At 46.3% G+C, this 24,492-nt stretch overlaps 1 protein-coding gene and 1 long non-coding RNA gene across 11 annotated transcripts in view; both read left to right on the plus strand.

The window, feature by feature from the left end:
- The window catches only part of TSPAN4 (tetraspanin 4), a 332,463-nt gene that overhangs the window by 216,607 nt on the left and 91,364 nt on the right, over positions 1-24,492 (plus strand). The gene's annotated exons all lie outside the window — the stretch shown is intronic.
- LOC137857697 (uncharacterized) lies at positions 16,334-19,152 on the plus strand. Its single transcript, XR_011097229.1, has 2 exons — positions 16,334-16,708; positions 17,685-19,152. It is a non-coding gene; the product is annotated as an uncharacterized lncRNA (long non-coding RNA).

Here is a 24,492-nt window from a genome sequence, read left to right on the forward strand (position 1 = left end):
TTGGTGAATGGGATCCTTTCTTTGTCTAGGGCTTACTGTAATGTCAGGGATATCAAAAGGAGCCACCAGAAAAGACACTTCAGAATCCTCTAATCTAGCTCCAGGGATCTTGCACGTCTGCTCTATGCAGCTTTCCTGCTAGTAGCTGATTTTACCCGTTCCTGAATATTTACAGTAATGGTTCCTGCCCAGCTTCCCTGGAGATGCTATTCATTTTTCTGTTATTCTCCTTAACTTAACACTGCCAGCTTACCTACCAACTTCTGAGACAGCAATTCCCTTCTTTCATTTATACATTTATGTTGTTGCCTTGAAGATATTTATAGAATGTGATTGTGTTCCCCTTGAGTCATCTCTCTTCTAAACTATTAGTTCCTCCAGCTCTTCCTTATGTGTGACCTGTTTGCCTAGTTTTCTGGGTCACTGATGGAGAAGGGGAGCTGCCTACAGTACCTAAATGGAGTATGGGTCAAAGGAGAAGGGACTGTAGCTGAAGACTAACCTTGAAATGCATCAGAATTCTTGTGAGATACCAGAACTGCCTCTCTTACACTCAGTCCCTGTCAAAACTGTTGTAAATTTAACTTTGGTAGCTGCTGGTTCACACTCTTGGTTCTCTGCTTAGAAAAAACCTTAAACATTAAGTGAACCTGAGCTGTTCCAGTTCATCTTTATTGAAATGGGTGTTCACAGCCCTTCTGAATTTAGCTTAGAAAATAAGCTTATCATTTACTCAGGACTTTGATTCAAGAAAGAGGTTACTTTGTACACAGGCCTTTGTGCTAAGGCTGCTTTTACTGTACAGAAACGATGTAGTACGCTGGTAGGCTTCTTATTAGTTAACTTAGGTACCAGCTGCAATCAGCTGTGACAGCACGGGGCTCAGCATGACTGAATTTTTCTAGAGTGAAGGTATGCCACACATGTGTATGTTGGTGTGTGTATATGTACATGCCCTGTGCTATAACTGTGTGCGTAGTGCAGAGCATCAGAGCATCTGGCTAAAATAAATGTGGGTTACCTACAAAAAATCAAGCGGGCAGAGGAAGAGGGCAAGGTCTATCGACCTTGTAAAAATCAAATTTTAAGGCCATAGATTTTTGTGTTCCAGGATATATCAATTTACTCTGGCATCCCTTTGTTATGTCTTCATTGTGTGGCTTCGCTATGTTCCAAATAAGATCAAAGGAAAGCAAATCTCTATCATCCTTCAGTTAAATAAATATTTAATTTCAAAAGAATAGGGCAGGCAGTGCATTGGGTGTGTCGTTCAGTCTGACTCTGATGGCCCTGACCTAGTTCGTTGTTTGCACACAGTCCTACTTATGGAACATCCTAAATTACAAATGTGCTTTACTTTGGAAGGCACTTCAGCAGCAGTATCATGTCAAGTACAATAAAACATGATAGCTCGTATGAGATTATACTGGCTTTGTGGAAATGGTAGAACGTCTGCCATAACATAAATGTGTCTGTTTCATACACCGCTGCTTCTTCCTTAGTTCTAATCTGCATTTCCAGAAGACCGAGGGATCGTGTACCAGCCGAATGATAAGTCTCAGCCTCTATTTGCAGGTGACTCTTTCAAAACGGCTGCCTCAGCTCATGCGACTTTATCTTGGCAGATTCTCCAAGTGCTATTTGCTTCATATTTATCGTGAAATGCAAAGTAACTTTCTCAGCCATGACTGTGTAAAATATTCCATGCGTGGTAAAAGAGCTCTCTCTGTCGTGCAGTAATCGGCGCTGGGCATTACAGAGTGTCGTAATCCTGGTGCTTGTAGCAACCCTCAGGCAGAAACAGCCACTGCTGTCAGATCCATTCTGAATCTCCAGTGTGTACACAGAAGACTATGTGGCTGGTAACTGCTCTAATAAATTTTATGGTGATTGTCTTTATGGTTGCAATTCAACAAAAAGGCAGAAGCTCAAAATACTGAAATCAACAGTACTGGCTTATAGCAGTTACTTATTCCATGCAGTTCTTGGTAGATCCTCAGTACCATTTCTGGGCTAGCTTCTGCTTTCGTCTGTGTCCTGCAGAACTGGGAACTAGCCTGGATGTTGGTTTCCAAACTGACTTTACGATTGGTGCTCCTTAATCTCTAGTGGAAGAGAGAGAGAGTCCTGTGAGTGCAGCATCAGTATTGTGACACCATTTATGATTCACTGAGGTGAGCTTTTGGGATTATCAGTGGGGAACACAGGGAAGTGCTTAGAGAAACAGTAGCGTGATTAGAGAAACTTTCCATTCATTAATCAACATACCAGCTATCTCCACTTCCAGACAGGTAAGAAACTGATCTATGGAGCCAAGAAAATCAATCTGCAGCTTGAGACCTTTCATAACTGTGCAAAGAACAAAAGACCATCTTTGCAAATCTTACAATAGAGCTTACTTTTCGCTGAAGCATTGATCTTCATTTCTTTAGGGACGAATCGGGACAGCCTAAACATATATGTAAGCATGAATGTCGTTGTCAATGTGTGCTTAAGTATAATGAGAGAGACGTAAAATATATGTCAAAAACAAATGCTGTGCACGCCCTCCAGATTTTATCTGCTCTGTATTAACTTCTTTTGCACACTAATGCTCCTTGTGTCCTGATTAGGGGTGCAAACTCATAGTGATTATGCTGTAGATTAGGACCGGTGAGTGAGAAAACTCCACAGAAACACACACACAAAAAAGCAACAAGACTAACAACATAAACCAGTCTGCTTCTATAGGTGTTACTCATAGAAAAATATCGCAACTCTTCACACTCTGTTATTTTCTGTGTATGAAAACATATCTATTTTAATTTAGATCCTCTCCTCCTCTTTCCATCAAAGGAAAACCAGTTATTTTGAGAGCCTCGTCTTCTTACCTGCTTATTAAAATATATTAGCAAACATTAACAGTGTTATAAACAAACACATTTCAATCTGTCCTCCCCTGATAAGGATTAACACATGCCAGGCATTCTCTCTCTGCTCGTAGCTGCCTGAGAAACCAGTCTTTGTGGCAAACCTGTAAAACAGTGATTCAGGCTGCTCGGCGCTGTACCTACTGCTGAATTATCTGGGAGCTTTGCCTGGAAACAGCCCCGCTTCTTCAGCACTACAGCAGGGGGGAGTCCTCCTAAGTTATCATGACCAAGGCAGATATATCAGCAGCCCAAGCCAACGGAGGAGTCATCAAACAAATTAATCCAAGCAGAGCCCGGTCATCTGACAGCACAGAACCAGGGACCTGTAGGTGTAATGTGGATTCTGCAGAAACACAAATAGCTGGCTTCCCTCTGAATGAGCAGAAATTGTTGAACGGCCTTCCTGTGCTGCACGTTGCAGTGATTATCACGGTCAATCATTGATCTTGTTGGTGTTGTGAACAAACAATGTTGTGGATGCAGAACAACATGGGGAGGCAAGGCAGCTGGGGAATACGTGGGCATCTGGGAGTGTCTGAGCATCTCAGGAAACACTGCTTGCTTGTTAAAATGCGATTGAAGGACTGGAGCACAAGCTAGACCTTGATGTCAGTCACCCAATGCATTATTTCATCTCCCTGTTGTGCTGCAAGCTTTGGCATCCCTCAACATCAGCAGAGAGACAAAGCAGAGCCTAGAGACACCGAGGGCATTCTCCAGTGATGCAGGAAGCAGTGAAGTGAGCTGAGCCATTTTCATAGCATCAGGGATGCAGCAGCTTGGCCACCCCAGGGAGCCAGAGCACCGCCAGCACTGCTGGGCACATTCTGGAAAGCAGTCCAGCTCAGAAAGAAGATGGAAAAGGGGAAGGCGAGGAAGGAGCTTAGTAACGTTAGCATGCACGGCTCGTTCAGGACCTGCAACACCCATTCAGATGTTGTGTGAGCAGCAAAAATCTACCCCACAGCTGTACACTGGAGGGGACATAAATGGATCGTATGTACCAGCCCTCATTTCTTGGAATCTAATGAATAAGGTTACCTGGGGCTCTTCCTAAGGTGCCTTTATGGCTCTTTTTGATATTTAAAGTCTTCAGGAGGCTCTTCAAGCCAAATCCTCTGGAGATGCACCAGAGAAAGCATAAAAAACATTTTAAAAAAAGGAGGGATGGGGGAAAGTCAGTTGTAATTGCAAGTTATAGTTGGAAGGTACTTATATTGCTTTCTGAATATCATTGCTTTTATTTATTTTCTGAGGAGAAAAGGGCCTCTTAGGATGAGGAGACTCCGGAGGTGATACAACTGTGCAGTGCAGACTGAAGCAAAGGTTTCTTTGCTGTTTTAAGCTTTTAAGAAGTGTGCGATAAGGTGATGGTTCAGGAAGAGAAGGCTATTATCAGCACCAACCTCTTAGAAACTATTTCATCCTTCAGACCTTTGGTTTCTTTTCATGTAGCAGGGGGCTCTTTGTTTTCAGTGTCTTTGGGGGAAGTTGCAAAGGGTCTGTCTAAGGGGCTGGAGCAGCCAAAAGAGCCTAGAAGAGCCTAAAAGCCTGAGGCACAGGCTGAGGGGCACAGAGAATGGAGGGAAGCATTGCTAGCAGCATTCAGCAGCATGGCTCCTACGAGCACAAAGCTTCCTTGCTTGCTGTGACGACCGCTCACAGCAGAAGGCATGAATTGAGGCATCAAAGTCTCTTTGTTTGCTGAGCAGATGGAAATGTTTGGCTACTTTGTGGATTTCTTCTCACCGTCTGGACCGAAATTGCCCTTGTTTTCATAGCATCCAGCATTAATATTTCCCAAAGTTGCCCCTTAAGCAGAGCAAAAACGCTCTACAGCGTGTTAACAGCACGAACGTAGCGCAGTAAATGGCTTGATGCATAACCCAGCCTGGTCGTTAGCCAGCTGCGCGCACCGCACGGAGTGGAGGCGGCTCTGAAGGCGACGCTCCCACCCCAAGGGCTATCGGAGCTCTGCTGGCCTGCGCCTTGCGGTGGGCAGCGCTCCTCCCTCGGTCCATCCCGAGGGTGCTTTATGCCATTGCCAAAGGCCTGTAAGCCGTGGGCTGGCTCGGCGAGAACAAGCTGATGGCACGGCAGGCGACAGCTCCTGTGTGATAATCACAGATCTGTTGGCCGTGAGAATTGCAAACCTTCCTAACGCGCTGCCAGTCAGAGCTGGGCAGGTTTATACCTCGTAATTTACTGCCCTCAGAGCTATCTCATACTGGCCTAATGGCTGGATCCACCTATTCATCATACTGCTCCGGCTCTGTAAAATTAGAGAAAGGGGAAATATTTGATCATGGAGCACAGAGAGTTTTTGTTAGCGAAAGTTTACAGCCACGAGTTATATCGGCAAAATTTTTACATCCACAACAAGTTATATGTGCCATCCTAAGTAAGTGCCAATAAAACTTTTATGTTGTGCCACAGACACTAGCATGTATTCAGAGCATACCTCAGGACCACCGCTTCTGTTTCAGTATCTGCACTGCCTCTTCAACTGTGGGAGCCCAAGAAATGGGTATGGTGCTGGTCCTGGAAGCTTCTCTCGTGAGCTGTGCTGTGCAGCTGGCACACCTGCACTCATCCCTGGGACAACTCAGATGTCTGACAGTGACCCCAGTGGCTGAACACCAGTCACAGGGGTCCAGGGGCTCTTCTGTTTAGCTAGACTGAATGTGAGCCAACTTGTAGTAGTTTACCTAGTAAAAGAAAAAAAAATTAAAGGCTTGTTGACAGTTCATAGGAAGCTCTAAAGATGTTTTGCTGGAGCACAATATAAAATAACGTTCAGATGTCCTGGATTTGGTTTTCACATTGGAATATACTTTTATGGCTATTTTTTGATATGAAGGGCACTTCTTCCAGGTATTTTGGGAGGCTGTAGACCAAGAGTTGTTTTTTTTATTCTTTTTATTCTTTTGTTATGTTTGTTGATGATTTCATTCTCTTTTATGCAAACACTCACTTATAACCTGATCCTGTGAGTGCTTACCATGCTAAATCATAGCAATGATAGAAATGCTTTATTTTGTTGTCAGCTTTTCATCTTTTGACTGCAGATGGTTTAACAAAGGAGGTCACTGTCATCACTGTCACTTACAGATAAAGGCACAAGGATGGTCATGAAATGTCATAGTCACTCATTCACAACGTATGTGGCAAGCTGAGAAACAAATCCTGTAACGCCAGCATCCCAGGCCTGTCTCCCATACCTCATAAAGTTTGTGAGGAGACTCAGAGGCATAGGGTTTGGGCAAGCTTGACTGCGTTGAGCCAGAGATTTTTGTGTTGTACACTTTAATTTATGCTGCGCAGAGGAGCACAGAGTAGGCCTCTTTTACAGATGCTTCTAAATCTGCCGGACACTGCAATTTGTTCCTGACTACAAAACGTCAATCCTCTGATTCTCTATTTATGATGGAAGGAGTACCGAGCTGTTAGCATGGTCAGTTATATAGCAGCCATTTAAAATGTTATATATGCAGGGCTCCATCAGAAGGAGCTGGGGTGTGATACAGAATCCATCCAGTGGAGCCCTAGAAGGAGCCAAGGACGGGTCTGCTTCTGTGTTCCCAGGTGGGGATGAGGCAGTTCCAGGACCAGCAAGGCTCTGCAGCCCTCGCAGGGCAGCACCGTGCCGCAGAGGTGGCACTGCAGCCCTTTGGGGGCAGCTGACTGAGAAGGACCAGGAGTAGGCCATAGCTGCTTGGCATGTGTTTTTCTGGACCAAAAGCCAGAGGCAGGCATTGGTGGAGGTTCCCCATTCTTCCACCTACACACCTTGACGGCCCCAGAAGTGGTACCGACTGGTGTATCTCAGGTAGAGGTAGGGTTGGACGCTGGAGATGTGGCTGGCTGATTCTAACACAGGTTGGAACTAGACAGGTAAAAAGGAAACAAATCATGTCACTTGATAGACAGATTTTTCAGCGATGTTTTGGCTTGGTCTGTTATTGCTTACAAAGTTGAACAGAGAGTCAAAGAGAGATTTTTTGAAAGCTCAGCTACCTGTAAGCAATAAAAGTGGACAAGTTTTCTGTAAGGCCTGACCTTAACTACTATAAAGGAAGTGCTGTGAGCTGAAGTTAAAGCTTTTGTGGGTGTTTCATTTAAAGAGGACAAATGGTTTGCCTTTCACTCTGCAGTGTCAGACCTCATGGAGCGCAAATTAGAGCTGAGACGATGTTAGAGTCAGGTTTCTGGAGTATTTGAATTCTAGACTTTGCTCGAGTCTGAAACAAAGGTGGAGTTACTTAACCCTCTGACACAGACGTGTACTTGCTTTCACACCCAAAGTGCAGTGGAATGAAGTTGGATTGAGTATTTAAGTTCATCTCGAGTAAAAACCTCCTCTTGTCTTGGGGGAAAAAATCTTGGAACAGCAGTTCCATGCTACAGGCCCTGAGATACCCACGCTGTATGAGATCATTGTAAGAGGGAGAAGAAAACAAAACAGGAGCTGGCTTGGAGAGAGATTCAGCAAACAACACCAAGCTGCCAAATGACCATTTTAGTGCCGCAGTTGTTTGCCTCTGCAAAATTTCAAGGACAGCCATCAGACAAGCTTGCTGGAGAGCAGCCCTTTAAAAAAAAGGGAGGTTCTGTGGTGGCAGCTTCAGTTTGCAAGAGTTGTGTTTTGAGGTTAGGCAGCATTGCTTTACTAGAAGCAAAAATGCAGATTTTATAATAAGCAATTCTTGTTTTTAGCCCGCTACAATTACGACATCTTTTATGAAAGCATTTCCGTGTAGGTTATCTCATACCTGTGTGTGCCTCATAGTTCTGTAGGCGCCTCAGATAAAGGTTACTGTGCTCACTGTGTTTTTGTATCCATTCTTTCTTTCCCCTATAAAAGATGCAGGCAGCAGTGGGCAGCGTTATGATGGAAAACCTGTTGTGCTCTCCCATTGTAATGACAGTAGAACAAAAACAACCAGGAAAGGTTAAAAAAAAAAAAGTCTCTGTTATTTAAAAGGCAGTGAATACGTTCCCTTTTATCAGTGGTAACAGGCATTTCTTGGAGAGACAGTTTCCAAGTTGAATGTTATGTTCCCAGAAGGCACGAATATGACTAAGTTGTAAGCAAGTGTTCCCTGAGAACTCCTCTCAGCCCACAGGGTTTGTGTTATTGTTCTTGCTGTTTCATCCTAGAATGCCTCCCTTGCCTCCAAGATCGATTATTATGTTCCTCTGTACCAAAACCCCCTCAAAACCTGAAATCATCCAATCAGACAAGTATTTGTGCCAGAACCACTTAATTTCCCAGAATTTGTATCCAGCATCATAAAGCAGAGCTGGTTCCCTCATGCTCTGGCCGAGGCAAGAATTCTTCTGGGAGCACTGAGTCTTAATACAAACTTGGTTTCCGTAAATCGTGTTCTTTTCAGGTATTTGTGCTGATGCTCTCACCTCAGCATTAGTCGGTGAGCACTGAACTAGAGCACAACTCATGTGGTGCTTTCCAGGGGCAACTTTACATATAGATAACTCGCAGCTGGAGAGGTGGTTACCAGACCTCATACCTCCAGGCGTGTGGTAAGTGTGCGCTCTCAGAGACCTTTCCACAGTAGTCCTGATGGGAGGGAGCAGGAAGGGGGGTGTTCATTTGTTGCTTTTGTTTTCTCCATAGCTATGGAATTTGCATGGTAGGGCAGAGTAGTTTTTCAGATGCCAGGACTGCACATTCTCAGTGGGATTGCATATTCGGGGTCCTAAGGCTCCAACAGACTTGGTTTGTGTTGTGGCAAGTGCAGACTTTGCTGTTGGCCTCATCGTGACGTCCTTGCCAGCAAACTAAGAGGATATAAAAACCTCGCTCTCTTAAATTAGGTACTTCTTCGGTTAACACTGCTCAGTGTCGTTGTATCAAATCTCATGAGAAATCATCCTGTAAACGCACTGCTGCAAATTACAGGCATTGGCTTGCTAAATGCTAAGCTGCTTAATCATAGATGAGTAAGAGCCTGGGTAAGTCAGCTTCCAGAGGACATTGCCATCCTGCTCTACAGGAGACTCCTTGCAGAGCCCCAGGACAGTCAGCTGCTTCACCTACAAATTCTGGGACTTCTGCTATTCAGACCATGGCCGTGCCCCATTACGGGCTGCTCATTCGTCTGTATCACCAGACTTGGTTTTGCCTGGACATACTTGGGTGTGCATCAGTTTTCTTTTTTCTGCTATGGTACCAGTCCACATAACCCAACTTCTCCTTGTACCTCATTCTGCCTTTCAGGGGTTGGGAGCTGCTGCTGTAATATCCGTCCGTCATCTCTGCCAGCCTCACGTCACGTCCTGCTGTACGAGCAGGATAGCCTGGGGTTTTTGCATGCTGCGCTTGCTGAGCTCCCGAAAGCAGAGATTATGGGCTGCCATGTGGCAGTGACAGCAGCAGCGGCTGCAAATAGCTCTTGACTCCGTGTCAGGCCCTGCACGCACGCAGATGGCTGGCTGCTCGGCAGCATCCTGTCTTCCCAACAGAGCGCGATGGCCAGCCTGATTCCTGTTTGTGTACGGCACTTTGGGATCCTCGCACATAGCCACCAGCACAAACAACCCATCACAGGTCCCAGAGACCTGGCTTGGCAGCGGGTGGAATTTGCAAATTGGAGTTTGTGTCTGAAAATCTTCCCCTGGCAAGTCGGGGGTAATGGCCTATTACATTTTATAGAACTTTTTCTTTGCTGCCACAATACTGTATTTTTGAAAACGTCCCAGAACAGCAATGGTTTATAGCTCTCCACTCTGCCTCTCAGCTCCGCTTTGGTACGGGCAGTTGTATGCTGCTAATTCAGTCACGCTCTTGCCAGATCTGGGCAGACCCAAAGTAATTGGTGATGAGAGTATAAAACAAAGCAGCCAGGCAAATTTCAAATTCTATTATGGAGAACGGATAAAAAAGTGAAGCGTGTTTATTTTTTTTTCCTCCTCCATTACAGTATTTTACCAAAACTTAGATTCCTTTGCCAAATCCAATAAGGTAGTGGGGGTGAGCACCAGGCCCAATAGGATTATTAGCAAAACAAGGTAATTGGGAAGTTTCTGGCCATTGGAACCACTGCTATTATAACTAGCCTGAAAAATCAGAAGTGATGTCCTTTTAAATAATTGAAAATCATCTTAAAGATCTTAATCAAAAAATGCCCAGTGCCTGAGATGAAGCTCCTTAGCATTGTGCTTGATGGCAGATCGAATCAAGATACATGGTGCTGGATTCTTATTTCTTTTTATTGCTTTAAGGGTAGACCTTAATCTCTTTTATCCAGATCATTTCTAGTTTGCTCAGGAGCGTGCCTGGCTGACCCTTGGCGGTCCCCTGTTTTGCAGCAGCACTTATCAAATCAAGTGTGTTTCTGTTAGAGGCAGAATGTTTAGACAAAATGGCCCTTGCCATTAATGTTCCTGTTCATATGGAGCCTACTTATTAATTTTGATTGAATGAGCAAACTCTCATTTTTTAAAATTACTATCATTAGTCTGCTTCTCTATTCTTTTCCTCGTATGGGGCTAGTGGGGAGAGGAAGGGCATTATTTTCTGTTCTTGTACAAGAAAAGAAGTGAGCAGATGCAGAGAGAGCGGTGCTCTGTTCCTGTTTTTAACTTGACCTGTTGGGAAAGAGAGCAGACTTGTATTTCGCCACATACTTTCGAAGATTCAGAAAACACTTAGCTTGTTTTCCTCAACAATGAATTAAGCACGGATAATAACTGTCTCAACAGCAGGTTTTCGTCTGCAGGTGAGGCCTCAAAGTGCAGCTTGTACCAAATACACCTGTAAATCTCAGTATGCAAGACAGAGGAGGGTAGAAAACTAGAAGGCTGAGAGCAAAAAGCCATAGCTGTTGTCTCTAAAGTCTCCTTGCTGGTAGCAGTCTTTCTCAGTTTAAAATATTTCTTATGCTAAATGTTTATCTTTCTGCTTAGTGCTTTTCATAGCTAGTCTTTATAAATAACTTAGGAGTTAGCTGATACTAAACAGTACAAATTGAAAATCATTTGTTTGGTGCAGCTGGAGGGTGATGTATATGAAACAGGCTGCAAGATTTTTTGGTTCTGTATTTTGTGGACAGACAGATGGACAGTTCAGGAAGGTGTGTCCGTGTATTACATTTGCACAGACTGTTTCCTCCCCGCTGTGTGTCACATGGAGAGTTGGAGCAAAGTCTTGTATTACCATGAGACAGATGCCAGTGGGCTTCTGATCAGGCCACAGGGAGGGAGCAGACCTGCTGGAAAAGAAATGAGCAGCCAAATGGTAAGGACACATCAAAATATGGTGAAAATTTCAATTAAAAAAGAAAAGGGAATGGGTGAAATAGTTTTTGACTTCAGTTTGAGCAGCTGAATAGCTCCTGCCTAGCAGCAGGTCCTGTGCAAACCCAAAGATCCGGATTAGAGTTTCTGGCTGATGCCCTATTGCGGTCATTTTCTGTTCCTTTCAGCGTGCTCCCACTGTAATGTAGGGATATTTTATTTTATTTTTTAATGAAAGTCATGGCTGCCTTTTTTCATATTTCCGGATAGATCCCTTGTCTAGCTGAAGCAGCTGTGATTTAGCCAGTGCAGCGCAGCGCTATCTGCTGCTGTCAGGCTGAGGCTGTGCGATTCTGGCCGTAACAGAGACGCTTTTCCCTCTGAAGCCGGGCACTCGAGATAAGATGCAGCACAATGTTGACATCTCCAGCTCTCAGCAAAAGATGAAGATTTGACAAAAGAAGCCTCGTTAGGAGTCAGGGAATCTCCTTACAGGGTATTCTTTAGGTGTGATGAGCAAAAGGGGGAGGTGGTGTTAGAAGGAGGCTGTTCGACAAGGTGCTTCAGGGAAGGGGCTAACAGCGCTGTGTTCTGCTTGGCTCTAGGAGAGGGCATAAGGCTTTTCACACTGTGCGTACCGTTGTGCTAATAGCATGAACATTATTCCTCTGAATAATGTTTAATGTTGCAAGCAGCAGCATATGCTCTCAGTGCAGCACGCAGGCAAACGTTTGCATGCAAGAGGACTAGTTTTGGAGAGGAATTGCCTAGGAAGCCTAAGGTTGTCCTTTTAGGTTTGCTGGGACACAAGGTTGATGAACAGTGCATGAATATTTAAAATTACTTATATGAAATCCTTTACAAGCTTCACTGAATCCACAGATGGGGAGAAAAGTGTTTTTGGATTATATACGCTAACCTACTCAGAGCATTAACATTAAACACCAGTCCACCACTGAGAAAATAAAGTCAACAGATTTTTTCACCTCGTCAGGCATCAGGCTTTCCTTGTACGTCCGAGCCTCCCCGTGTGCCTGACAGTCCTCCTTTCCTTCCTTGGCAGCTCCAGGTTAGGATACTGCTATGATTTCAGCATCCTCACCTGTTTCTCTTATCGCTTCTGTTCAGCCCCTTACCCCTGTTAAATGCATCCTGCACGAAAGGTGCCAAGTAGCTTGGAAAGCCCAACCACCATTTTTTACAGAAGAGGCTTCCCAGCTTTTTTCATCGCCCCGTGTAAGGCTCCTTGCATGCTGGTACACACAACAAAGGCAAACCACTCCTCTCCTCTTCGGGCCTCATGCAAGGAGGAGGGTTGCAATGCAGTTCCAGGAGGAAGGTTGCAATGCGAGGCTGCGTTTGGAGTCCCAGGAAGGTGCACGTGGCCGTGTGGGCTTCTGCAGACGTTTCCTACCATGCTGCATTATGCGGACACCGGAGAATGGGGCCACAGCACAGCAAGGGGGCTCCTGAGTGCAGGCTGGCGCCGCTTTCATCTTTTAGTACTGTGGCTGCACTTTTCTTCTGTCCATACACACTCTGCAGCTGTTGGTTACAAGTTTCCCCATCGGTTGCCAGCAGCACAATCTGTTACGGCCATAAACTGGAGAACTGCTAAACCGCTGGAGAAGGTCGTGGTGACGAGGCCCAAGCAGTGCTCACTGGGGAATGAAGTTGTCGCAGGCCGCACCACATCATTAACAACGAAGGCAGCAGATGACAGCATGTTCAGATCCCATGGGGCACATTTATTTGGATTTTCACTGTATTTCTATTTGAGGGGGAAAAAAAAAAGAAGCCCTAAATGCTGTCTGCTGCACAGCAGACTTCTGACAGCCGTTGGAAAGGACAGTCAGGGCTTCCCAGTAATTTCACAGGATGGCAGCCTGGCCATCGTGCTCCATGACAGACGGTGTGTTTGGCCTCTCAAATATTCTGGTTGTGGTCCTCGATTGGAGATGTCAGAGGCAGCACTCGGGCCCACAGGGACATCACACCTTCCCTGGGACAAGGGGAAGGGGCTTCTGGGGGCATTGAGTACAGGAGATTGGGGATTCTGCGGGACAGCAGCTGCTCGGGGAACAGAGAGCTTCTTTGGGGTGAGTCCTTACAGACGGGCCGTGGTCTGCTGCAGGGAGGGACTGATGGCAGACGTAAAGCCTGGGGGCAAGGAGCGATCTGCAGAAGATCGGGTGAAGGAAAAACTGCTTTTAACCAATTTTAATTTCATTTTTCTCTCCAATGGTCTTTTTAGAGTGTTTTTTTTTTTTTTCTTTAATTAAAAGTTAAATGTTCCATTATATATTCTATCAAAGCCTGCCCTTGTGAGTCTTTGGTCCTTTATGTGGAACTTTCTATAAGGAGAAGGCGTTGGATCCCTTCAGACATTAAATGCTCGTTAATTGTTACCTCCATCCTTGCCTGCTGCCACGTGGCGGTCCTGCAGGGCAAGGTGGGAGGGGGTGGAGGTCCTTATGCTGCAAAGAGCAAAACCCAGCTTCAACCTTATGCTCCCTAGTTCCCCTGAGCATGTGGACTGAGACTCAAAACATGAAAATCAGCCAGGCTATGAGGAGTGCACAGGGCTAAGTACCAAGCAGATCTGTGAGGACAGCATCAAAATGATGCTCAGGGCTCCAGGAGCGTGCCAAGCCCCAACAGCACATGTGCTACTGCAAGCAGCAGGCGTTGTGGGGTCTGTGCTGGGCAGGGTTCCCTGCCCCAAATGTCACCCATCCCCTTTGCCCCTGTTACCCATGTCACCTCGTAAAGGTACCCTCCTCCCCTGTGCCTGCCTGCCGTAAGGTCTCGGAGGGGTGTCAGTGCTTGCAGTAGATCCCCAGAGACAGGCCGAAGCACTTAGGCTGCGAAGCTGTGCTGTTTTAATTTGAGGAGGCAGGAAGCCAGGTCAGATTGGCGGTTTAAGTACCGACAAAATAAACTAAATGCAGATTGTGAGTCCCAGCCTCTTCTGCGTTCAGTTCCCGCGGGGACACTCTGTTCCAGTGGCCTTGTTCCATTCGGCTTTCTCGCAGGGGAATTGGAGAGTGTCCAGCTTTTCAAATTACCTCAGCTTTAATTTATTCTGCTTTTGATGTTCGCAGCACCATATATCTAATGGTCCCCAAATCTTTCCCGTAGTCCCTGAGGCTATAATTTACCTGCCCGATTTCTCAAAGGCAGATAGTACTTAAAAGTTAAGTCTAATTTTAATATCCATATGTTTATATAATATATGAAGATTGCAGGGTGAGGGAGGAAGAGAAATGACTTAGCTTCATGAACCTTCCCGGTCGCTTTAAAGACAAATGATTTTCAGTTTTACAAAGGCGTTTTGCAGAAACCTGCCCAGGTCCTGCGTGTTTAAGGTGACTTACACCTGGCAAAAAATGAACGAGCTGTTCTCCCTTAGGACTCAGTACCGACCTCACAGACCTAGGTGTGATCCAGCTAAAGGTATCCCTTTCCCTTAAACAGTTTTTTTTCTTTTCTTTTTTTTTTCATAAAAAGAAATACTGACAGTGGGGGAGATGAGTGCAAGGCACAAGTTGGGAAGCACTGGATTTGACATGGCAGGATTTAGAAATAGAGAGCCTGATTCCAGTTTCTATTGAGGCAGCTTTATGTAAGCCTGGAAATGCAAAAGGGAAGCAGTGAAACAAAGCTGTAGCACTTGTTAAAGCCCCTTTTCAGAATAGGTTAAATAAAAATCAGGTCCAAGGCCTTGTTTCCCTCCTGACTCCTGGGCTGCAGGAATGAGAGCTGTATATGTAAGTAGAACAGAATCACGGTGAGAGTTAAACCCTGAAGACAGGCCTCGGGAGGACACAGGCTGGCTCAGGAAAACAAATCTGAGGAAGATGTCCTGTGATTGCATCGCAGCTGGTGAAAGTGAGCTGCCGTCCAAGGCGAGCGCTGATTCCGGAGCCCTGCAGCCGCCTCTCGCAGCTCCCTGCAGTGGCCGGGCAGAGCCTGGCTGCTGATTTCCTCCCACGTCCAAGCCCGCCGTCACCTCTGCGCGCTCGTGCTGCTACCTTGGCATTATGGACATCAGACGTGGTAGGAAAGGTTTGCCAATTCTCTGCAAAGCAGGTTAATCCAGCTCCGTTAACACGCCTACTCATTTCAACGATACTCGAAGCCTTTTATTTTCACCTGCACTCGTCTGCTCAGGGAGAGCCACGTGCTCACCTGGTTCATGGTGGTGTAACTTTTTGGAAGCCTGGCGGAGGAAAAGAGAGCTCTGGAGATGTGACCTTATGAATTCTGATCTGAACACAGAGCAATGAGGATAATTTAGCAGTTGCTAGCAATAGAAGTGTAACGTCAGACTTGTGTTTCGATTTCAGACTGTGCCTCAAGCAACTGGCTTATGAAACAGATAACTTTTCTTACTATGCAGAACTGACCTTTTTTTTTTTTTCTTAGGGGAAAGAGGGAAAACAAAGCCACTGCTTGTGTCCTCCCTGTGCCACCCAATAGGGTGTCCTAAACAATGTGAAAAGGTGTCTCGCATCTTCCTTACAAGCTGTTTGTTCCTTTTTCTGCCTCCTCTTCCTTTTTCCTCCATAGGTGATGGAACAGGTTGGCTCCAGCTCACCCCTCCTGGCATGCCATATGTGCTGCGTGCTGCCCTTCTTCACTAGATTGGTCCAGCCTTTGGGGAGGTGGGAATTTATTCCTGGAATCACTCCAGTGTCCAGATCACTTTCCTTGTCTTTATTAGGATGGACTACAGCCCACCACTGTTGAGAAGAGCAGTTGGTAGGGAGCATGAGATAATTGCCTAAAATGAACTCTGCCTCCACGGGGCACAAAACCTCTCAGTGGCATCGCCACTCTCCCGTTCCGGCTTAAGTCACCTTCCTCCCCCTGGGCAGTAGCTGCTCCTTGCGTGTGTTCTGGGGACCATATGCTCGGCCTGCTCCCCGGACCCAGGCTTGGATGCTGCCTGCAAAGCTACGCACGTTCTCCCCCCGCAGACCTGCTCAGATGGCATCCCCATCCTACCGGCACAGGCAAAAGAAATCACCTCTTCTGCAAAGCTTCGCAGGTCCCAAGGGACAATCTCCCTGCCTGCCCATTCCTAAACCCACACAGCCTTGTTTGGTAGGGCCAGCCCCCCCAGTGCTCTTCAGCCTCATGCAGGGGTCTGACTCTTCTGTCAGCCTCAGCAGCGCGCTGTGCTGTTTTGTATGGCATTGGGTTGGAGATGGGTCATAACTGTGAAATTTTGGTCCAAGCTTCTGAACGTTCCCCATCCTGTAGGTGCTACAGCAGCAAGGCAAAGCAAATCCAGAGCATGGTTTCTCTGCTGGGCTTGCTGAGCAGACAGCTGTGTATCAGAAGTGGTTAAGCCTGAGCCTCGTTCATCTGCCCCAGCTGGAGCCAGTTAGCTGGGGAGTGCCAGAGGCTGCCAGCTCCCCAGGAGGAGGTGAAAAGCAGGAGAAAGGTAGAGGCACAGGCTTGAGAGCTGTGGACTGAGAGGAATTATGTAAGGAAAAGCATAAAACAGGGAGCAGAGGCTGCCAAAGCAGGTAGGGAGGTGGATGAGGGGTGGGGAAGAGGTACATAAGACATGGCTGTTGTGCTGGAGGCGGGTCTGGGCTTTCCTTCCCCTCCAGAAGGGCAAATCAGGCCTGGAGGCAAATTAGCACCAGAAGGGGAGAGGACCATGGGCTGGCTTGGATGGGCTTGGGGTGTTTGGAAAGTGAGAGGCTCTGCTGTAGCAAGGCAGAAAGGCCGAGCCTGCCTAATGCAGTGCTTCTGTGTCTGTGGGGCTGGGGCAGGGAAATGCTCCCTCCCAGTGACTTTGCCTCCCCCAAAGCTGGCTGTATTGACCTGCTGGAGCTGTGTGTGAGGGGCTGCCCCTGCAGTCCCACAGAGCGTTAGCTTTGCCGCACTGTGCTGCATGCAGGATGGGGGGGATATGTTGTGCTGGAGCTGTTAGTGGGGAGCATGCTGGGCGTTTTGTGCCACCTGCCTTGTAACAGAACTCGAATTCCTGCAGCGACTTACATGTACACCCCATGGGTGGTTTTCTGAAACCTCTTGCCAAGTGAAGCTTCCTCTCGAAGCTGGAGGTCCCCGGCTCCTCTCAGCCCTTGTCTGCTGGGCTCCTCTGTGCCACCTTCTGCTCAGATTTGTTGTGTTTGTGCAGAGGGAGAAGGCAGAGTCCTGGTCAGCCCACTTCTGGGGGCAGAACGGACCCCAGCCATGGCCTGGCTGAGAGCAGAGGCTGACAAAGCAGCAAGGCTGTACAGGCTGCTGCAGCGGCCCCTTGCCCTTCCAAAGGGAAACAGCCACGTGTCTCTTTGCCAGCTCAGTGAGCACGGGGCTTTATTAGAAAATGTTTCCTTGCATTTGTGTCCTGCTTGGCTTGTTTGGTTCTTATTAGTTAGTAATTGTTTCATTACTGTAGAAATAGATGTCATGTTATTTTTTATGTTGGTGTCTTTTTTTTTTTTTTTTTTCTCCTTTCTTCTCTTGTTGTTTTGTGAACATTTGTTACAGTTATTTGCTGCAGGGAAAACAGGAGAAGGACTGTGGGCAGAAGCTGAGAAATTGCCTTTGCTTTGAGAGAGCCCAGCTCATTGCCCACAGCTGGCAGCAGCAAACCCAGCAACATCACCCTCAGCTGTGAGCCCCAGCAACATGCCCCTGCTCCTCCTTGCAGAGGGAAGGGCAGGAGCAGGGCAGATGGAGGCTCTGGAGAAGAGCAAAGAAAGCCCCAAAGTGTTTGATGGGGCCCTTTGCACCTTGAAGAGAGGTGTGGGAAAGGAGTAGAAGGAGCCAGGCAGAGAGCAGCCTGCGGCTCAGATAGCTAAAAGCTTGGGGGGCCCTCACTCTTTGGTTGGAGCCTCTGGAGGAGCGCAGAGCATGCTGCTGGGAGTGCCCTGCTCTGTCCTCTGCCCTGCATGTCCTGACAGCGAAGGTTGCAGGCTTAGGGCCTTCATGAGGGATTACTTCCAGGAGAATCAAGTGCTGGGCATCACGGCCACAGCAGCATCTCCTATGGCAGAGCTCAGTCTTACACCTCTGTGACCTTCTGTGGCTCTGTCCCGTCCTGCCCCTTACACCTCGCTGTCGCTGCTGGTGCTCTTGTTTTCATGCTAAATTAAGGAAACCATCGGACCCTTCAAAATGTCCTCTTACCATTTCAAGGAGGGGCTGGCTGGAGGTAACTTAAAGCAGAGAGAAGAGCCGTGGAGGAGAGCTTTGCGCATTAAGATCTCAATGAATTATGCATGCTGTGAGGCAGGCTGGTACCGGCGCTGCTGGCTTTATGGGAGGAGGAGAGTGATGGCAACAATTCACCTCAGTCTCGAGCGGGGCTTCTCATGGCGAGGCAGTAATTTGGGCTGAGAAGGAGCAACACAGCTTTTCCTTTGGGCCCCTGGGGGCTGAGAAAGGTTATTTGGCAGCAAGGAGCAGAGGACCTGCTCGGAGCAGAGTGAGGAGAAAGGGAAGGGAAGGCAGGGAGCACGCATCAGCTCCGTGAGCTGCTCGGCAGGGCCGTGCTGAGGAGTGGTGGAGATGCTGACAAGCCCCAGTGGGTGCGCATTAAACCCTGCCACGTAACGGGACAGGAAGGCTGACACCAAAATCATCATATCAGGCAGCCCCTGCTGCCTTGGGCTCACTCTCCTGCGAAGCAAAGGTGGAAAGAAAAAGAGGAAGCAGCAGTTAAAGCAAAAAATCTCGTTCAGGGTAAAGGTTGGCTGCAGGAAAATAAAACTCTACATCTGTCTGAGATGAGGTCCGTTCCCGTGCGTGGCAGCTGACTTGCAGAGCTCCTGCATGTCACAAGTGCGTAACTAGTTCAAGTGGTTTGCCAGGAAATGAAGTGCCCTAGAAGTTTTCCAGGTCTTCGTGAATCAACAGCAAAAAGAAATTAGTTTCTGCGCTTGCTGGCGAGTTGCCACCACGTATTTATCAGGCAGCTGCTGCTTTGGTAGAGGCACTAGTAGGAGCTTGGGTACCTTCTAGTTGTTTGTGGTTCTCTTTCAATGAGATCTGCTTCTTCCACTGCATTCTTTAAGGGTCTGGGTTTTGGTCACTCATGATTTTGAACCCTTTTTTAAGGAAGAGGCAGTCCCTACGGGCATTGAAAATGGACTGTGTTGCCCTGAGGCATCTGCATAGCAATAATGGTAATTTTTTCTTTTTAGAGTGTTGGCTATTCTCCCCTGTCAAAAGCACTGAAGCTGTATGCTGCTGCCCCGTGGTGGGAAAGTGTATTTGTGTTGTGTTTACAGATGCAGAAGCTGGCCTGCAGAGACACAGTGCAGCATTTTCAAAGGTGTTCTGTATTGGGAGGCAACCATCTCCTGAGATCTTCAGAGGTGCTGCTCATCAAGTGGACCCTCTCTGGGCTTCAACTTGAGTATTTGGCTGGCATTTACAAAACTGGAAAGTATCTGATATTAAACAATATCAGAGGCTACTCTGAAAAAACTTGGCCTAAGTGATTTCCTTGGCCAAAAACTTGCCCCAGGTGACTTCCTTGGCCTACAGGGCTCCATGGGAATAGTGGGCACTGCTGCAATTTCTAACTGTTGTTCTTTATTGTTGAGATGGTGATTGTGATTGCCTTGGCCGCTGCCTCCCAGTCTGTCTGAATCCTGTACGAGACGAGGCTGTGTATTTGTATCTTACTGACTTATTGCTGCACTTTCAAGTGGGGTTCGCTGAATTGTTGTCTTGTGTTTGGTGGTGTGGGTATACACGAAAAACTAAACCGCCCTTTTGAACTGTAAGCAGTAAAATATGTATTGTGCTTTAATTATTTTCATTTTTGGCAAAGCTGCTTTATAATACAATTATGTGTGTGCCCAGGGGCATATGGGATTGAATTACTGGGTATCTGCCTTCCAGTGCTCTCACCCCATACTTAAATTATATGAATCCTTTGGGAACCAGGCAATTGTGGAAGTGTTAGTTAGCAAAAATATCCAAAGTTGCACACAAACATCCTTATCTCCAGAGCTGTTTTGTAGGTAACTTTTATTTATCTAATTGCTCTGAGTATAGGCTTTAGATCTCTCATCAAGCAGATTCTTACAAAGATGTTCTTCCATGTGCTGGGACAAGAGACATCTGGGGAAGATGGGGATCACCTACTCTGGCCAAGCATGAGAAAAGGAGGAGGGGAAAAACAAGTCGTTGGGGAAAAATAAGTCTATTAGCTGAAATGAAAGCTCTGGTAATCCTTATTCAGACAAGGTTTTTGTTAATATTCCACGAATAATCTTCTTTGTTTGACTATGCTTTTTCTGGTGTTTTCTTTTAATTTTTCAATGCTTTATAGAAAATGAGGTGCGTGTGATGCTTTTGCAAAGATGCCAAAGCAGAAACTACTCATTGCTGGGGATGAAATTAAGGTCAATACCACATGCAGCTTAAGTCAGCTTGATTAAGACTTTTTTTTTTTTTCCCAAAGCAGTTAAAATTAAGCAGAAGCAAATTTTGCATGGACATTCTTCTCCTGAGTTATCCTGCTTCCTTAGGTAATCTGAAGTGCTGTAAACTGTTTAAATTGAACTAGGTGCATGCAGACAGGTGTTGGCAATAAACTAAACAGAACAGCTTTGAGCCAGTTTCAGTATGAATTTGCAGTAGTAATTTGTAAGTGGGAGCAAGGCAAAAATTTTTGACAAAAGTTGTGGAGTCCCCATAACCAGAAACAACTTGATTGATGTTGACATTGTACTGTGCAAAGACTTGATTTGAGATCTTACCCAAAACCACAGTGGCAAGTTCCACCTCCTTAAGAACGTGCCAGGGAACAGTGAATTCCTCCCTAGATTTCTGCAAGGGATATGCATCTAGAGATGCTTACAGAAATCCTTTTTCCTTTGAGCAGAGATGGGCACAGCTTCCGAGCTGGTCTGGATTTGGTTTTTTGCTAGTCTCTAGCAGGATTCTCCTTCACTGCTGCTCACCAGCTTTCACAGATTTCAGTTCCACTGTTTGAAGTGTAAAAAAAATCTTTATTCCATGTATGTTTAAGTATGTTCCTAGCAGCTCAAAAGTTTCTCTTTCTTTATCAGCTAGGCTGATGATTCAATTTCTTGATTTGTTCAGGGCTTGGGCAGAGTTTTTCCCTTCTGGCACTGGTCCAAGCCAGGTTTCATTGGCTGGATCTCTGCTTATACACGGAGGTGGGCTTGTGATTGCTGAGATTACACATGGGTATTTACCTAAGGATAATAATATGCACCGTGTGTAACCTCTTCCTCGGGCTTTTATTTGAATATTAAGGGGAAAGAAATGATGTTTCTACAGGGGTTTCCTTCCCCGTTTCTCTCAGGGAGGGGGGGAAAGCAACAAACAAATGTGCCATGTTTTCTAGCTAAAACCCATTCAAACAAAAGAAGTCCTAAATCCATATTAATCACCACCACCTCTAATTTTTCAATCACTGCTTGATTAAATTGCTGCCTAGATTCATGCTTTCAGTGATGGGGCCTGGTGAGCACTCTACAGCGAACTCAAACAGAGAAGTAATAAAGTGCTTTCTGTCATAGGCACTCCCCAAAGCACCAGACACAACACAAGTTATTAAAAAAAAATTCCAAGAGTGAGCTGCTGTAAACTGCGCAGAGAGGAAAAAATGATTGTCCGGGGAAGTGGAAGAAGATTTTAATTTCATATCCGCAATTACAAAAGCAAATACATCTGTACAGAGGGTATTTCAAAGTCAAAAAGAAATGAGCAACATCAAATGGTTGGGGCTGTGTCAAGGGCTAGGTTTGTAAGGGTTTTAACCACAGTCAAAAGACGAGAGCCCATTATTTCTCTTTCAATATAATTGTCAGCATAGGGCACGTCCATCAGTTAAAAAGTTTGCATTGATCCACAGCCCCTTGCCTTTAAATCTTCCCATCAGTGCAGGCGTTCAACTGCAGACGTGCTCCGATTGCCGCCAGAGGTGGGGTTTTATTCAAGCCAACTTGAATTGGGTGCAGCCCTCTTCTGATACTCCATGGTTCTTCTGAAATTTGGGCGTGTTGCTGGAAGACTCGAGGTAGACCTGTGGTTCTTGTGTCTCCTGCCACCAGCGAGCAGTTACAGTGCTGCTCCTGTGCTGCTCCCTTGCTTGGGCTCCAGCACTGGTTATTTTCTTTAAAATGCAGTCCGTGGATCTCTTGCAATTATATGACTATCCTCTTGGCTTTACACCTTGTCTTCATCAGCTCTGTAAGTTGTGATGTTGATAAACGCACATGCTGGCCAAACTTGCTCTCCTTGCCAGGGTGTCTCACAGGGCACGTTGCTGTGTTCTGACACCAAGGACACAACTTTTTCTTTCCTCCCACCCTAACATGGCTACAACATGAGTCAATAAAGAGTCAACATGAGCTAAATCATTGTAAGTCAATGTTAAGCCAATTTGGGAATGTCCACGCTAAGGTTTGTGTGGACAACAATTTAGTGAAATCAATTGAAAAATCAATGTTGGGCCTCATCTCTGTCAGTTTAACTAGCTTCCCTCCCGGTCAGCTCCCAGCCGTCTAATAGCTGGCAAAAACCTGTGACATAACATTATCTTAGGCTTGCACAGCCTTCATCGGGAAAAGGATTTCAATCACTGAACTTACTCTGTAAGTCTGGGTCGTGCAGGGTTCCGCCCAGCTGAGTGGGTGATGAAGCAGCCTGCTCGATGCCCACGGCTGCAGCACGTGGAGGGCACGACAGCCCTGTTGGTGAGACACCAAAGGAGGAGCTGAGAGCTGAGTGCTCATTTTTTACCACTCATCTCTGTCTTTTTTCTCTCCCCAGATAGCCATGGTAGTACAAATCTCACACGTGGTGTCTGGGTCTTATTTCCATTCATTTGTTCTTGGGAAGCTTTTTAAAAGCCGCAGATTACAAAAGTAATAAAACCACTGCTGACTGCAGCCACTGGATGCTAAGAGTAGGGCTGACACATCAGTGGTGCTCCCCCATCCTGCCCGCTCATGTCAGTGTGCTCCGGTGAAAATCCAGGGCTGGTGTGGTGATGATGAGGCAGGTTTCCTGAATAGATCTGTCATCACACAAAGCTCCAACTAATTATTTAGCAAATGCCTTCGAAACTTTGGAGCCAAGCATGATTATTCTGGTTAGGAAGGGTGTGATTTCTCTGGAAGAAGTATTTCTTCCCTTTGTTTTTCTGTGCTGTTGAAGACATGCTGTTAATGTAGTGGTTCTGGTGCAGTGCTGACTTTGTGTTTGCAGGTGCTGCTTTGCCTCCATGGGAGCCACAAACCTGAAATAGGGTCACAACATTAAAATTCCTGCTTGCTGCAGCTTACCTGTTGAAAGATTCAGGAGCGAGGTATGTTTTTAGCCTGCGTTACCCGTACACATTCAGTGGTTGACCTACATCAGACTTCACAGCCCTCAGCTAAAGCTACTGCTGGTGCCCGTAGCGTAGAGGCAGGGAGCTGGTGTGGGTAATTGCTGCCTTTTACCGTACAGCAAGGCACGCACGCCGTGCCTCTCCTGGAAGAACTCATCCCGTGCTGCTCTGCAGGAAAACACAATCATCCCACAATGAGCAATAACAATTCAAAAACATGTAATAAACATTTCATTAAAAAAAGACAACCCCCAGCACAACAGCGGTGTTTCATTTTCCCAAAATGACTGGGAGATCTCTTTGCAGGCTGCGGTAGAAATATTGTTGGAGCAGTGGGTCTGAGGCTCTGTCTTTCCCCGCTGTTCTCCTATTTAACATCAAAATACGTTGAGGCTTCCTTCTCTGCTCTAATACTATTGTTTGCAAATCTGTATTGCTCTTCTACACTTTAAAACCCTGACCGAGACCGGTTGTGCCATTAGCCACTTGTTCGAGAAAAAGAGCCAAAATTGAGCCCTTCCAAAAGGTGCTAGGTTGAATGTTGAAAATGTCATCCAGGATAGCTGTGTGCTTACCTCTGCTTTTCGGAAAACACAATCGTAATTTTTAATTTCTGCAGGTCCCTGAGGGAATCCTACTAGAAAAAGCTGATAAGGGAAATTGCTTCTAATTCTGCAGCACACTCCACCCCTTCCCTCGTTCAGTTATTATCGTATTGTGCTAACAGTCCTGGTGACACGCTCACTGCTCCCTTGTCCCCTCCTGCTCTGCTGCTGTTTTAGCCATTTCATTAGAACACTGCATCCACGCTTGTTGTTTCGTGTAGATGTAATGACTTGGGATGCTGAAGTCCTGAGGCAGGCACGGGGCTAACCTTTGCATCCACTGTGATTGTGTCAGCTAGTGGAAATCATTACGAGACCTACAACACGAGCCTGAGAACAGACAGGAACCTGCAGCCAGCAGTTGTGAACA

Source organism: Anas acuta, chromosome 5 (assembly GCF_963932015.1).
Source record: "Anas acuta chromosome 5, bAnaAcu1.1, whole genome shotgun sequence".
Lineage (NCBI taxonomy): Eukaryota > Metazoa > Chordata > Aves > Anseriformes > Anatidae > Anas > Anas acuta.